The 12961-nt window shown below is 36.2% G+C and overlaps 1 protein-coding gene across 2 annotated transcripts in view; it reads right to left on the bottom strand.

The window, feature by feature from the left end:
• SOGA3 (SOGA family member 3) overlaps positions 1-1715 on the bottom strand; it is a 60825-nt gene extending 59110 nt beyond the window's left edge. For both annotated transcript variants that reach the window (XR_009223527.1, XM_058566325.1), the window contains exon 1: positions 1075-1715. The gene's annotated coding sequence lies outside the window, so the exon portion shown is untranslated. The remainder of the gene's footprint in view (positions 1-1074) is intronic.
• Positions 1716-12961: the final 11246 nt, after the last annotated feature.

Genomic DNA, 12961 nt, shown 5'->3' with positions numbered 1-12961 from the left:
ACTTTTTCTAAACTTATCCAAATTCCATAGTTTTTGTGAATCATTTTAGTTTTAAGTGTAATTGTTAGATATAAAATATTTTCATTCTTAAGCATCTTCTTACATGGCATATCATAAGCAAAGTTGTACTTTTAAAGTGCCCAGTCCCTCCTATGGAACCAAATTCTGAGGCAGAATGACCCTGCACCCAAGGCAGCTGGTGCAGCCTCACTCATGGTGATAAGGTCAAATTGCATTGTGCATTTTTTCTAAGATAAATCCATCACTGGCTTTTAAAATCCGGAAAATAGCAAGCCATTGCCTCCTGGGTTCTTCTCCCTAGTGATCCAGCTAGCTAGTCAGCTAGTCAATCAGGTGCCTTTTCATTAAAACTATAATTTCTCTCTAAAGTACTGAAAAGGGCATGACTAGGCAGAAAGTTCTACTTAGAAAAAAACTCCTCCTTTTAGGAGAGGAGATGCCTGTTGGTTACTTTACTCCCATTATTCCTGTTATTTGTCAATGTGCGGTAATGCCTCATTTTATAAAGGAATATCACTGGAAGCATCCTTGTCCACCTCCCTTTCTCTTTCCAGCATCTCCTTCCAACTAGGTTTGGAAAACAACAGTGAACAAAGAAGACGTTAGAGAAAAAAAAAAAGTTGCCGGTCAACTTATTTTCTACATGTTCTCCTGGAGCCACATGCTCCTGGTAGAGCCCAGTTCATCAGCACAGGTCACAGTAATGTGGACCAAACAAGTCATATTGCCAACACAACCTTATTTTTGTTCTGAATTAGGCAGAATGACTCTGGAACTGAGTGCCACCAGAGAACGCTTCAACTCGGGCCCCATACAGCTCTAACCCAGGAGAAAGCTCGGGTTCCAGGAACCCAGCTCCCACAATCTGGCTTCTGTCACGTGGTTCTTACAAAGTGACAAGCTGTGTCTCTTCAAAGCTTCACCCGTGGAAATCACCAACCAAGCAACCCCCGCGCGGCCCAAACCAGCATTTTTAAACTCCAGTTTTATCTGCCCACTGACCCACCCCGTCTCTCATCCCCATCCCTTTAGAAATCCAGAGGAACTGCTCACTTCTCAGCAGAGGCGATGTTTCGAAGTTGATGCAAATCAACAGCCTTTCCTTTTGATCTTCCAGGGATCTCAGGGTTTATTACTGTGGCTTTCAGAGACGAGGAAAGTTTAACTTCGTAGTATATTATGCGACTTTCTGGCTGAGCACGACTTTGGGCCCGCTCGCTCCAATTCCACACCCACTCGATTTCTCCAAACAATGGCGTTAACGTGCAGACTCAGCAGCCCCAGAGCGAGTTCCTTCCGGGCAGTCCGCGGCTGGGCTGGAGCTGCGGCTCAGAGGAGGCGAACACGCGAGGTACCAAGCCGTGCCAGACGCTCCCCAGGAAGTGCACAGATATTCATGAGCTGACCTCACCGGACCCCGCAGGGGAGGGGGCAGAATTGCAAGGGAGGACAGGGTAGAAATCACCAAAGAGAGGCTACTTTCAAGAGGAAAGAGAAGAAGGCAGGGACGGGGGCGAGGAGGCGTGGGTGGGCAAGAAGACAAAAAGGCCAGAGCCACGCCCAGGATGGAAGACCAGTGGTCGCGCTCAAAGTCCCATATCCTGTACTTGGTAGAAGATTCCCAAACCTCTCGAAATCGGAAGCACTGGTTTTCTGTAAAGCTTTGTCCTGGGCTGGATCAATCTCCATCAATTATTTACTCGAGCTCTTTTCTCAGGGAGGCGGATTCCAACAGCGTCCTGGGCGTGACTGACGTCTCATGATGCTGCTGCGAGGCGCTGGCGGGCGGCTGCTGGGAGTTCTCTTTGTTCGCTCACTTTAATTCTCAGTGGAGCTCTCCACGCGGTGCACTTTCCCCACCCCCAGCCCGGGCGGAGTCAGCAGACGTCGTTTCCACGAGGAGATAATGGTTGCCAGACCCACCGTCCCGCGGACAAAGGGTTGTTGTGGAATTTAGTGCAACGACTAATTTAGTGCAAACCGAATAAATATCGGTTTACAGAGATCGTTTAAAGACTGGTTTGCCTTCGGTACATTTTCTTCTCCCCTTTATGAAGTTCTAGTTTCCACTGTGAATCCAAGGAACAATTGCTAGGATCCGTAATCTTTATAGTGGTGCATGAGGATAACAGGAATCATCAGGAGTGTATTTATAAGATATGAGCTTAAAGAGAATTCAGGGGAAAAAAGGGAATTCAGAATATATGCCTTTACAATGTACACTAAACCATAGCATTCCACAGTAATAATATTTTTAAAATACGACTGGAAAATTCTCTTTTCTCTTCCAGTTTCGTTTTTTTCTTTTTGGGAGGGGGGAGCTAAGAATTCCTTGGTGAATTTGAAGATGAGAATAAAAGTAAGGACTGCTTTAGAAAGGGGATTTTTTGTAATTAAATTTCTTTTACATCAGTATCGTGGTTTTGTAGGTAAAAGGAGATCAATATCTTGAAAAACTAATTGTTTATGCCAGCATGAATATTAGTGTAAGAGATTTTATTTTCTAAGTGTAACATCTTGCATTAAAAATAAAATAAAAACAATTTAGGAGTAGTTTGCATACAAGCAACACCATTACAGCAAAATAAAAAAGATATCCAAGCCCTGGTGATTAGTATCTCCAGCTTTATATAAGACAACTATAGTATCAGGACAAAATCATTCATGTATTCGTCTGCTCCAAAATAGATAGTAAGTGCCTAGTTTACGCCCGGCACTGTCCAAGGTGCTGGGTATGCAAAGCTAAATTAAATAGTTCTATTCTGGGGAAGTTCAAGCATATTAATGAGAATTGGAATAATTTCCGTATAATTCTATGAATACTTTTGGAAAGTGGAATTGTGATATCTATGGACATCTATAATGAATAGCTCTGACCTTGACTAGCATACCAAAAATAAAGGAAAATAAGAAAGTAAAATGTAATCACAATTTATTTGGAACTTATATTAGGCAATTTGTCATTATGTACCCACACTTGAGTTGTGATTTCCTTAAGAAATACCAAGATCCACAGATCTCATCCAACCAAAAATATTTTTTCAGATTAGTTGTTAAAAATAAAATAATGAGGGGCCAGCCTGGTGGTGTACTTGTTAAGTTTGGGCACTCTGCTTCAGCAGCCCGGGCTTCGTGGGTTTAGATCCCAGGCTCAAACCTACACACTGCTCATCAAGCCATGCTGTAGCAGCGTCCCACATACAAAATAGAGGAAGATGGGCACAGATGTTAGCCCAGGGCCAATCTTCCTCAAGCAAAAAAAGGAAGATTGGCAACAAATGTTAGCTCAGGGCCAATCTTCCTCACCAAAAAAAAGAATAAATAAATAATAAAAAAAATAAAATATTGATATTATAAACATACTCTAAGGACACAAAACCTACCTGGTCCCTCCTCTCTAAGAGCTTGTACTCTGTTCAGGCATCTATGTTTCAAATTTTTCCTAAGGTAGTATTATTTGTTTCAATGCAATAGTAACTTTAAAAAGTCTAGGGACCAGCCCAGTGGCATAGTGGTTAAGTTCATGCGCTCCTGCTTCAGAGGCCCAGGGTTTACAGGTTCAGATCCCAGGCCTGGACTTATGCACCACTCATCAAGTCATGCTGTGGTGGCATCCCATGTACAAAGTACAGGAAGACTGGCACAGATGTTGGCTCAGGGCCAATCTTCTTCACCAAAAAAAAAAACAGTCTAATAAAATCAATGAATTGATTATCTTGCATGCTCAATGTGCTGAAATGTGTCAATTTATAATTTAGTATTAGACAATTTCAGAGTTGAAATCTAATAATAAAGGATAAATATAAGTGATATTCAGGATGCTTCTTTACTTATGTAAATATGCCATAAAAATAATTTTTGAACTGGAAATTTATCTGGCTTATTCCTTTTTTTGCTAGTTAAAATTATATTTCTCTAATTAAGCAATCCCCAAAGATGATTATTCAAAGATTTTGTCAGAATTTAGAAAGTCTTTGGTATTATTTTTACTATGCTTTGGAAGCAGACAGGCCAACTGCTGCTTTTAATGTCTGTAGTAATGACTCATCTGCTCTCTAACACAGTAAGAAGTGGAACTTCAGCCAAGGAAGGGAGGCTGAAGTCTCAACTTCAAAGTCTTTAAGAAATACGTAGCTTGAAATAGCTACTCTTCCATTTTCATGACCTTAACCATATAAAGCATCTTTATCTACACAGCTTTAGAGCTTGCAGAGCCCTTTGTCTTTGCATGCTCGGAATACTGTGAAATAACTACTATCTTCTCCACTTAAAAAGTAACTGTGTTTCAGAGATATTAAGCGACTTAACTCAAGTTCAATTTCACAGTCAGAACTTGAACTTGGGTCCTCTCTTCCATCAAGTCTGCTTTTTATATTCTTCCCATGTGCCTCTTTTTCCTATCATGACTTAAAAATCTGTCTCCCTAAGCCTATTTTTGTCCCTGTATCTTAATCTGATCTTTTCACCTAAGCACAGACTATCTACATTTGGAGGTAACACTGTCCCCTTAAACTCAATATTAAATTTTTCTCTCTCCTTCAACTGATGTCGATTTCTTTTCTTTTTTTCTTTTAGGGAGGAAAGACAACATATTCTATGTCTATTTTTCTTTTAGTGAAATCATCATTTGATATACTTGCCCACTAAACACTGGTTTCTTCCTTGCTTAATCTTTTTCTTTCTCTTCTATATCCATTTTTTTCTTTCAAAATATTTCTTAGGCTTTTCTTTTTTATTTCCTGTGCGATCACTACCAAAATCCAGACCTTCATAATTCTATGTTTAGATTACTGCAAATTCTTCCTATATTGGATAGGTTCTTTCTGTCAAATCCACACTATCCAATGCAGCCTGTTTACACCTTTATTAAACAAAAATTTCCTCACGTCTCTCTGCTTACAGTCACTGCATCATGTTCAAACTCTTCATCCTAGACTTCAAGGAAATGTATTGTTCCCATCCTATACCAAAATGTACTCCCTATTACTTCACCACACAAATCCTTGTCTAATCCAAGAGAGATTAGACGTAATCTCTCTTATTCTCATAAGCATGTGGAGTTCATCCTGCTTGTGTACCCTTTCCTCTTGCCGTTTCCCATATTTGGCATCTCCCCTTTCCTTTCCTGTCCAAAAGCTACTCGTATTTTAAGGCTCAGCTTAAGTTTCAAATCCTTCTGTCATATGAATTTAGGAAAGTTATTTAAACTTTCTGAGCCTCAGGTTTTTGCTACTCACTCATCCATTCATTTGTCTATACATTTAACATATATTGTTGAATTCATGTCATCAATAGTACCCAATTTATGTGATTACTATTATAAAATGGTGAAAGTAGTTCTTATCACAGTGCATAGGACATACAATAATCATAACTAATGATAGGTGATGATTACTATGTGCTTGGCAATGTAAGGTGGCAATAAATATTAGCTATTATTGTCATTATTCATATTTTAGGAATATTATTACATTTATTTACACCAAATTCTACCATTTCTGAATTTCCATAGAACTAATAAATAATGTCACATTGTTAGAAACACTTGGTTAGTCTTGGATTATTTTATACTTGTCCACCCAGATGGTAAATATCTTAAAATAAGACTCTTGTTTCCCTCATTATCTCTGGCAGGGAGTCGGGCACATAGAATCTGGTCAGTGTAGGGGCTGGATTGATTGGTAGACTTCTAGTGTCAGAGAAAAGCTGATGTTTTCAGATCCATCCTCTGTTTTTGGAGAGTAATTTAGCTTGCATATATATGCCACTTTCTTAAACTTTACTGACATATGTATGCAGTCACAAGCCAAATTTTCTTTCTAGATTACATTTTAGATAATAATTTATGAATCATAGACTCCTTGGGCTGTAAACACCATGATTCATCTTTTTATCTCTAAGCAGGCTACCCAAACCATATGATACTTTGGGTTTAGCCAAATTTCAGGCATCTCAATAAAGTATACTCTACGATCTCTCAGAGTAAATGTTCACATGTTATAACTTGACATTATGACCAAAAACTAATGGTTTAACTCATATATTGAGTTAAGGCTGCTTTGTGAATGGCAGAAGTTGCTACTCCACGTGGATGCTTTAGTTATACTTTTGCTGTTGTCTAAGTTTGAGTTGGATATTGTATAGTCAAACTTCTATGGTATTATTTGTATAAATGCTTATGAATATTCACTCTTGGTAATTCAAGGTAATATCTAGTCACTTATTATAGCCAAAATACTGTGAGATTTCTGATTTCAACCCCACTCCATTTTAAATCTTATCTTAATCTTAGTGGAGATTTTTTAACAAATCAGGTAGTTATTATGTAAATGCTATACACATTTAAGATTACCATTAAATTTCCCCTGATATCACTAGTTTAATAACTCAAAATTGTCAAATTTTCTATAGCAGTGCTTTAATAATCACTTATCTCACTTACTCTAAATCCTCCTTCTTCAATAATTAAACTGGCCTAATATGAGTACAGTAGGCTAATTCTCATTATCCCAGACCAACAAGGATGGCATCCTAAGTTACTCTGTATTTCACGGGGAAATTTTAGTACAAGTTTTTCATTTCTACTTCCTACCTTCCTCCATGCTGTCTGAAAAAAACGTCTAAGGGTCCTCTGCATAGACATAATCAAACAAGGATCCTACTAACTGTAAATAGATCTGGTAGGGTTTTTTTTGCATTATTATATACTCAATATTTGTTAAGTAAACTGGAAAAGTAATATTTTAATATTCAACTGGTCTACTTATAGAAAAGATAAGCAAAATGCCACCTATATTTTATATTTTAATATCTTGTTTTCCTTGTTGTTCTTAAATATCAGTGAGGTTTTTATTCAATGTCTAGTCACTAAAGTTTTGTATAATACAATATGTCATGTCAAGACTGAGGTACTCTTTTATCTGACAGCATGCTAGATTACTTAGACTTGATTTCTTCACTCAATGATATTTATTGTACATAGGTGTTCATTCAAGCACACTTAATTTAAGATAATTTGAAGAGCATTTATTTACAATGGAACTATTTACGAGATGTGGATCAGACGTAGGAGAAACCACAATGGATACTTCAATAACCTGTGGTTAAGTAACAGGTAGGAGCTATCATCACACTTGGACATCATTGGCAATAGTACTAAAAAGATGAGGAGACAGAGTGGTCACTGGAACCAGAAAAAAGAGATTTGTGAGGAGCGTGCCACCTTGAGGAGAACAGTGATTTTCTACTAGGTGACAGTCAGCCCAAGATGATATCATTCTCCTCCCTGCCTCTGGTCTCCTGCTGAAACTCTCCATTGGTTGATCCAATTAAATCCAGAGGACTATGGAGCCATTTGATGTGATCCATTCTGGCCAGCATCCTGGTTGGAAAGGAGATCTGAACGAGTCAAATGCAAGATATTCAGCACAATAAGCAACAATAGTATCAATAACTCAGACTTTAACATTACTAGGTCCCTCACAATCTCATATCTTTTATATAAGGTGGTGATCTTAAAGTTTCTACTTTCAGAAAAAACATATGTTTGGAATTCTTTCTTCCAATACCAGTAATGAATTTTCTCTGTGGGTATTTTCATTGGAATTGCATATTAATCAATTGAAGGGATTATCATTTTTATGATACTAATATTACCTCCACATTAACATGATATATCTTTTTATTTAATTAATAATAATTTTATTTAATTCAGATTGTCTTTCTGAATCTCAATAACTTTTTTTTTGTTTTTGAGATCTTATACGTTCTTTGTTAGATTTGTTCCTAAGTATTCTATATTTTATGCTATTGTCAAAGGTGTCTTCTTTTTAAGCACATTTTCTAATTGCTTGTTGTTAGTGTATAGAATGGCCATGGTCTTCTGTGTAATGATCTTACATGCACACACCTTGCTATATTCTTCTATAATTTCCAAAAACTTTTCTGTAGAAGAATTTTTTAAGTAGATAATTATATCACATTAAAATAATGATATTAATTTCCTTCTTTCCAATGCTTTTGCTAAAACATATTTTTCTTATGGTACTAGCCAGGACCTCTGATTCATATTGAATAAAAATAGTGATAATTGGCTATTGCCAAATTAGGAATAAATGAGAAATTTCTCATCTTGATATAGTATCTCCACAAAATTATTCATAGCAAGCAGCATTCTTAATGATGCTTAATTAAAAATATTCCATTTAAAATTAGAGCCATGACATAGAAGAACTATCACTACTTCACTTTAATATTGTACTGAAGGTTCTACAGTGAGCAATAGAAGAAAAAATACGTTTAAGTGTTGTAATGGAAGCAAAAATGGTCATCATTTTAGATGATATGATTATTGATATGATTGTCTACCCCCAAAATCCTAAAGAATGCAGATAAATTACTAACATTAGAGTTAGGAAATATTGCTGTATAATAAAAGGATCATTTTACAATGCATGTCATTACAACAGTAACAAATAGATAGTATGATTTAAAGAGATACATATTATTGTAACTAAAAAATATTTAACGTATCTATCAATAAATGTAACAAGAAATGTATAATATTTTTTGAAAAAAATGATAAACTCTTATTCAGAAAACTTAAATAAGGTCTAAGTCAATTAATAGATTGATGTTAATGAATGTTGATAAGAGGACTCACTATCCTAAACATGTCAATTTTTTCCTTGTTAATTAAGTTCAAAGAATACCAATCAAAATGCCCCAGGTTTATTTTTTGAACTTTAGCGCTTTGAGTCTGAGTTTTATATGCTAAGTGTCAGGACCAAGAATAGCCGTGACACAAAGTGAGTTATCATACCCTATGATATATTGATATTTAAACTATAACACTTAGTATGCTATTGGCTCAGGGATGAAACTGAGGGAACAGACTTGGGAAGTAACAGAGGTGGCATTAAAATCAGCAAGGAAATGACGGATTATTTTATAAATGATACTAAGACAAATGGTTAAATCTGTGGAAACAAAAGAAATTGGACCACTATATTTCCTCATGAAGAAAAACCACTTAACAATGGATTTACAATGAAAATGTGAAAGGCAAAACCCTAACATTTTTAAAAGAAAGATTAGGAGACTATATATTTTTTAGTCTGAGATAAGGAAGGATTTTTTAAAAATAAGATTCAAAAAGTGTATAACACAAATGGGAAGATTAGTACATTAGACTTTATTAAACATAGGAATTTCTATTTATCAAAGATAATATGAAAATAAGAATGAAAAGAGAAGTCACAAACTGGGAGGAGTTGCTTAAAATTTATAATAACAAAAGATTAGTATTCAGAGTGTCTCAAAGTGTTCCTATAAATTAGTAAGAAAAAGATTAACAGCTTAATAGAAAAAAATGGTCAAAAGACACAAATAAGCATTCACAGAAGAGCAAACACGAATGGCCCATAAATATAGAAAATATATTCAATCTTATTTGTAACAGAGAAAATATAAATAAACATGACTACTGTATTGTAACCACCATATTTTAAAAATATTAAAAAGTCTGATAAAACTAAATATTGAAATGGATATGGAGCAACAGGAAGTCTTATAAATTAGTGTAAGATTAAATAAGATTATAAATTGGTGCAGTCACTTTGAGAAACAGTGTAATGTTATGCAGAAATGTTGAAGGAATGCAGTTTCTACAATCTGGCACCACCCGTCATAGGAATAGAATTTCTTGTATGTTTACCAGGATGTGTGTTCATAGAGACATTTGTAATGTCAAAAACCTAGAAATTAAACAACTAAAATTGTGATATATTTATTCAATGGATTACTGTAGAGCAGTGAATGCATAAACTATATCTACAAACAACAACATAGATGGTTCTCAAGAATACAGAGCTAAGAAAAAGAAGCAAATCACAAAATACATCCACAAAAAATTTTACACATGTAAGTTTAAAACTTATGAAACTAAGCAATGTATTATCTAGGGACGCATGCATAGAAATGAAGCTAGAATGAAAAGCTAGGAAATGAGAACAAAATTCAGGACAGTAGTTAACTCTGAGTATTAGTAGATTAGGGGCAGAACCAGCTTCAGGAACAGTTGATATACCTGGATTCTAGTGCTCAAGACATATCTCCCATTTGTCTTTTTCCTCTCGTGTCTCTGCTTTCCCTTGTGTTGGCTTCCATCTCGAGCAGGCTCTCCATTTATGGGGACTACCAGCAACCCCAGGTTTACCAATCTTTGAAGAATAAAGACATCTGTTTTCTAGTAGCTCCAACGAAATTCCAGGCATGACTCTCATTTTTCCACATTGGGTCTTGAGTCCACTCTTGCATTGGTGGTGGGGTTGTGCAATTAACACTACTAGGTCCGCGCCATGTGTTAGCTGCTTAAGCTTAAGTGTTAGGGTCATCCCACCAGTCCACATGGACAGAATGGAGGATTCATGGTCTTCTGAAGGAAAGTTAAGGCACTGTTACCCAAAGAATGGGATATTATTGATGCTGAGATGCCAAAACAAGAGATGTGTACTTCAGTCTTAAGGCAAACAATGACTCTGTCTCTGAATCAAATACCTGACAATCTTTAAATGGTGGTTGATAATAAAGAGAGTCTCTAAGATGCTTAGATGCTTAGTTGAATTCTGATCAGAAATTAGTAAGTGGGAGGAAAGACTACCATCTATGTATGACAAGATACCACGGCACTATGCGATACACTTTAAAAAATCTGACTCGGAGTAAATGATGGAACAACTGACTCCACATCATTACTGGTCCATGTAATTACAAATTCATTAAAAATCCATAGGACCCCCAGAATTCATATCATTTATGAAGCTTCTACTACAAATAGAAAGGAAACAAAATTGTCTGCTCTGAGGTAACAGAACTAAATTCTAAGGATGGACTTGAGGTATCAATTTAGATTTGGAGAGCTGGAGTTAATACAGCCACTACAAGTTGAATTCCTGATAAGCAGGGCCCTGGGAGTGGGTAAAGCATGCCGCTAATAAGAAGGGTCCTGAGTGGAGGCTTTCAGAATGAAGGTCCTGGGACCACCCAAGACGGCTGGGACTTCTAGCTTCCTTGAACTCTCTAGTCTATATAGGTCAGAGATAGAAAAAAAAAGTTTTTGAAACGTGAAGTTTAAATTCTAAAATATAAAACCCAGGAATTTGATCAGCGGAAATACCACCCACCTATTTATTTTGGTTATGTTGATGAATATATTAGTTAGAATATTTTTATCTGCAGATTTCCGGAGTTAGTCAGTCTCAGTAATAGTTAATTTCATAACTCAACAGTGGTAAGGTTTTGATTCACCTTCTCTAACATTCTCTTGGCTTTCCCTCTTGTAGTAGCAGGATCCCTGTTCTGGCTTAAGGCACCACATCCACATGGCACAATGTCTAAAGGGAAAGAAAGCTGGTGGAGGGTTCTCAAGAGAGTAGATTAGTCTATTATAAACTTGCCATAATTTTATTCGTACCAAGACACTCTCAGAGTAGTTATGAAACACTTCAACTATATGCTTAAGAGAGGGATTATACCACAACTCTGTTCACATTTCTATACACTGGATTTGAGGTACAAAATGGGGCAGAGTTGAATTGTTCTGCATTATAGTTGGGGAAGGGGTTGAAGTTCCTTGCGTGGCAGAAAATCTTAGATGGAGAAAGAGAAATCAGTGAGACTGGGCATTCTGTGGGGCAGCAAAAATATCATAAAGCTGGCTGAAAAGGAGACTTGTAGAATGGGAAGGTCTACTATGGATTATCTATTTATTCTATTTACATATAAGTGATGCCTAAATATATTATTGTAAAACATTTTTTTAAATATACAAATACATAGACTAAAAAGTGAGTCTACCTTCATATACCACTCCCACTTGTTCTATTTCCCAACCCAAAGGTGATAATTGCTGGCAGTTTACTGTGTATGCTTGCTGGCCTTTCTTATGAATTTTTATTACAAATATATGGATCAAAAAAATAAAATGTGGTCACACTATGCATATAGTTCTGCCAAATGGTTTATTTTGACTTAACAATATGAGTTGGATACCTTTCCCTTCCCAGTTGATGCTTAGTACATCACGCCATGAATATTCCAACATATGACATTTATATTGTCTAACTTTTTATTACAAATAATAATGTAAAAAAACCCACTTTGTACGTATGCCCCCGTGCACCTGTTTTTTCTGCAGAATAGATATCCAGAAGTGAATTACTGATTAAAGTAAATGTTCCTTTAATATTTTAAAGATTTGCCCTTTTACTTCCTAAAATGTCATTACTAGTATGTTTTCCTACTAACAGTGCCTGAGAAGAATTATTTTTCCCCTTTTTGTCAAAACCAGATATCTTTTTAATTGTTGCCATTATATTACATAAAAAACTATATTTCATTTTTATTTAATATACATTTCTCTGATTATTAGTAATATTGAGCATCTTTTTATGTATCATTTGTATTTGAATTGCCTCTTTATCTTCACTTATTTTTCTATTGGATTCAATATTACTTATTGATTTTTAGGAGTTTATTAATATTCTGGTTAATAAATTTTTCTATATTTTATTCATAAATATTTTCTCCAGACTGTCTTTTGCCCTTTGATCTTATGGTGTTTGGCACAAAATTTTTTTTTTTTTTTTTTTTTTGTGAGGAGATCAGCCCTGAGCTAACATCCGCCAATCCTCCTTTTTTTTTGCTGAGGAAGACGGCCCTGGGCTAACATCGGTGCCTATCTTCCTCCACTTTATATGGGACGCCGCCACAGCATGGCTTACCAAGCAGTGCGTCGGTGCGCGCCCGGGATCTGAACCAGCGAACCCCGGGCCGCCGCAGCGGAGCGCGCGCACTTAACCGCTTGCGCCACCGGGCTGGCCCCAAAATTTTTAATTAGTATGCAGACGTATTTTTTAATCATTATATTTGTAGCTGTTGG

This window comes from Diceros bicornis, chromosome 23 (genome assembly GCF_020826845.1).
Source record: "Diceros bicornis minor isolate mBicDic1 chromosome 23, mDicBic1.mat.cur, whole genome shotgun sequence".
In the NCBI taxonomy this organism is placed as follows: domain Eukaryota; kingdom Metazoa; phylum Chordata; class Mammalia; order Perissodactyla; family Rhinocerotidae; genus Diceros; species Diceros bicornis.
This window is presented reverse-complemented; position numbering and strand designations above follow the sequence as displayed.